The sequence below is a fragment of the Balaenoptera ricei genome, chromosome 5 (genome assembly GCF_028023285.1).
Source record: "Balaenoptera ricei isolate mBalRic1 chromosome 5, mBalRic1.hap2, whole genome shotgun sequence".
Lineage (NCBI taxonomy): Eukaryota > Metazoa > Chordata > Mammalia > Artiodactyla > Balaenopteridae > Balaenoptera > Balaenoptera ricei.
In genome coordinates this window covers 51,139,279-51,143,706 of record NC_082643.1, presented here as the reverse complement: position 1 = coordinate 51,143,706, position 4,428 = coordinate 51,139,279, and positions in this window count along the sequence as shown.

Genomic DNA, 4,428 nt, shown 5'->3' with positions numbered 1-4,428 from the left:
AAAAGATGAAATGTATTAAAAATATATGTTTAGTTTTAATAAAAAGATAAAATTATTATAGAAATAATTTGAGTGGTAAAGAATCCATTATATATTTGAAGAATAAAATTTTTTTCCAGTAATGTTCTCTGTGGTTTTTATACATTCAGTTATTCAATAAAATGAGCAGAGAAAAATCAAGAGTATGTATACAGTGGTTTTGCTTTAACTTCTGCTACATTTTTCCCTCCACCAATAACTGTAATATCTTAGAGTCTGCTAGGTTAGGTGACCCAAGTAGCAGGCCTGCTTCCACCACAATATGAATCTGCCATAGACCTCTTTCCTGCTTTCAGCCTCGCTCGAAACTGGCAGCCTCATGTCACCAGTATATAATTGAGAGCAGTATTCTTAGATTTGTAATATACTGCCGTCAGAACCCAGAGAGGCTTATTAGGCATTGTGCTTCCTTATTCATAGTGGGAGATGCAAGTTGTACTAATTTGTCTTTTACTTCAGAGGGCATGTCCTAGCGTGCCCCTGGTCACTGGACCCTCCTCCCCCCAAATTTTACTCATGTGGTAGGCCCCTGAATTTCATCTCACCCTCTAGAGCATATGTACTTTATCAAGGCCTCAAATTTACTAATCACATCTTGCTCATCCCATTTGATTAACATAATCCATCAATATAGTGAACTAAGTGATTTTCTGTAGAATATCTACCTGGATTAGGTCTCTTTCAGTTATAACAGAAGCAGGAGAGTTATAACGTAGGCTGTTAACATCGCTTTTTACTAATTCCATGTGAATGTGAACAGTTTCTGATCTTGTTTTTTTATAGGGATGGGAAAGCATGCACCCAACCGATCACTGATCGCATACCATGTACCCAGAGCCATGTTAATTGACTCTAGCAAGATGTCACATCTGGCACACAGCCGTAGTCAGGGCCACTACTTGGCTGAATTTGCTTTAGTCTGCTGTCATCCTGCAGCATCTATCTAAATTTGCGGGAACCAGAGTGGTGAATTAAATGGAGATATGATGGGGGCCACTGCTCCTACATCCTGTAAGAGCTGTAAAGGTGGCACACCCCCCACACAAATCTGAAGCTGAGGGGTCTGAAAAAAAGGAATTAACATAGCAGGCCTGAGACTGCTGTCCGTAGAAAGACGTGATTGCAAGGTTGGCTCCTGGCTGGCATCTGGGAATTTGGATTTCAGAAGGGTTTCCACCATTCCCTAACTGATAAGAGGGGCTCTCTGTGCCTCAACAGTTTGTAGAAACAATGTGGTTTATGCCAAGCACCTGCTTTCCTTTTGGAAGTCTGGAATTGGGGATTATCTTAGGCAAAGAGTACCTACATGAGCAGCCCCCAGGAAAACTTGGACACTGAATCTTTCATGAGCTTCCCTGGTAGGCAGCATTTCCTATGTGTTGTCACAATTCCATGCTACAGGAATTAAGTACTGCACTAAGAGAGGACTCTTGGAAGCTTACACCTGATTACCTTCAGACTTGGATTCCTCAAACTTCATTTCACCATACTTCTAAGAACTGTCACATCTCCCTTTTGGAGATTTGCTCAGGAGAAACAATGGTACCCATGCTCCCACATCCCTCACCTTCCTCCCAGCTGTACTTCTGGTCATAGAATTATGCCTGATGCAAAGCAGCAGCTGGAAGAGATGGAGTTGGGAGAAGGAAATGTCGGACCAGTACAAGGAAACCTCAGAAGCAGAAGCCAGATACAATCTGTCACCTAAGAACCGCATGGGGGTCCATAGCACCAGGAACAGCAGTTCAAGAGGAAATGCTGAGAACGTAGCACATTCAACAATTTCACAAGTATTTTTCAAGTTTCAGGAACTGTATGTCAGAAAATGTAGGCACTGGAGAACCAATGAAGAAAAGACCAGTTCCTGCCCTCAAGGAAGTTAGAGACTAGTAAAACGTTCCAAAAGTCATAATCCAGGGACATTCATACCGCAACATCTTAAAGTATAAGTGCTTCAGTCTCAGTCTCATTCATTCACTATTTATCTTAGGCACATAAAGAAGTTTATAGACTAGCATATTTAACATCATAACCCATCGAGTGTGCAGCTTTCAAAGCCCCATACACTGTTGCGAGGGAAACACAGATGATTAGATGAAGGAATTCACAGCCTACAGGGACGCACATGTATGTAACACAAACACAGAGAAGTGGGCAACATGGCAGGACCGTGGCAATTAAAGTAGGTGACTATGAAATTAATGGAGCCTCCAAGTTCCAAACTGGAACTTAAGTGTGTCAGTGTGGGCACCTTAAAAGCTTCTGTCCCAGGGCCTGGATTCTGTTAGCACCTTCCTCAGATGTGAGAGTAGGAGACCCAACCACCTGGGGAGAACCAAACAGACCTGGGCTCAATTCTCAAGCCTGTCAGTTTATTACATATGGGACCTGGGCCAAGTTACTGAGCTTCTCTATTTACAAAGTGGGCAGTAATACCTTCCTCACCCTGTGGTAGTGAGAATTATATTTAACTGGTTGTAAAACATAGACGATACAATGAGCTTTCCATACATTATTTTTCTCCCTTTAAATGCCATGGCAGGAGCATGGGAAAAGGAGATAAGAACAGGAAGAAGGGCAAAACACAAGAAGGGAAAATGAACTTGATAGGGAGGTAGGGAATAATAGTAGTACAGGCAACAGTGGCCAATTGAGCTATTTGTGCCTTAAATAAACTTTCCCTCTCTGTGGCAGCTCAAAAGCAGGCAAGGAACATTGTCCCACTGAAAGGGAAAATTTTATTTAATCATATCCTCCCACGTCAACCCTGAAAAGTCATTTAATCTATCTTAGATATGTCTCCATTCATTAATTTATTCATTCGATTTCATAAAGCACTTTAGACACTGCTACTCATCATGTGGTTCAGAGACCAGTGTCCAAGTGAAGGAGCTGGCACCAGAAAGTAAATCAACTACATCACCAAGCCCACTATTTAGTCAACATTTTTTCACAGCAAGATTTCCTCCCTGAATGAAACAACGTGTTGATTTACATTGTAGAACGAGGAGCACCTGATCTCATTCTGGACTAGCTACTTTGAGTAGCACTGTCTCAGAGTACCCAGTCACTTACTAAATAGACAGTCTTTGAACTAACCTTAGCTGAGGAGTCCCCGACAGATTTGTGTCAGATAATAAATTTCCCAAATCCTTGTGGTAGAGCTTGTGCAGTTAAAAAATAACATCACATATGACTCAGAAAATCTGGCCTCATGCTTTTTAAAAGAGAAGTGTTTTATCAAACAAAGATAATGAAGCATACAGGCTGTGCAGAATGCTAATGAGCACCTCGTGGAGATGGGTGTCAGTTGCAGACTTGCCAGCAAAGCGTACTCAGCACAGAATTTAATTAGAAATGAAGGGTACTGGTGCCTATAAAAGAGGTAGACTTTATAATGGTACAAAGTGCTGCCAGGCTATACAGCTGAAGGGAATGACCTCTGAAATCCTGAGGATTTAAAAAAAAATGTTTTGGGGCTTCCCTGGTGGCGCAGTGGTTGAGAATCCGCCTGCTAATGCAGGGGACACGGGTTCAAGCCCTGGTCTGGGAAGATCCCACATGCCGAGGAGCAGCTGGGCCCGTGAGCCACAACTACTGAGCCTGCGCGTCTGGAGCCTGTGCTCCGCAACAAGAGAGGCCGCGTTAGTGAGAGGCCCGCACACCGCGATGAAGAGTGGCCCCTGCTTGCCGCAACTAGAGAAAGCCCTCGCACAGAAACGAAGACCCAACACAGCCATAAATAAATAAATAAATAAAATTTTTAAAAAAGCAATGTGAGAACATAATTTTTCATTCACATAGAGGAGTGTTAAGGACCCATTTCTAATTCTAAAACAACACAAAACAATAGAGAAAAATCCATTTAGTCCAATTCTCTAGGACTAGCCTTAAAACCTTACAAGCAGTGATGCTGGTGTTTCTAATTCCTGCCAGTGGTTCGGTTATATAGAGGAGCATTTAGAAAACAAGTGAAGCACATTTTTCCGTCTAGTCTGACTCATAATTTAGTACAGATCCAGCCTTATATTGTAGCACAACTAAAATAAAGGAACCAATAATGAGAGAGTCACATAAGAAAACACATCTTCTGTGTCCCCATTTCTATAGGAAGTCAGCTATTATAAACAAGCAAGGATTCTCAATCAGGAGAACCAGGTTCTAAGCGTAAGTCTGTCACAACTTTTACCAGGTCATCTTTACAAGACATGCTACTTTAGGACCAGGTTGCTTGTATCACTGGCTGTACAAGAAAATTAACTTGCCACCCCTATACACAAAATTTCAAAAAGAGAATTAACAGATTATTTCAAACTTATTTGTTAAAACTGTACAGTGTTGTATACATTATTCATGGTCTCTTAAATAAATTCAAGTAAAAACCATGTA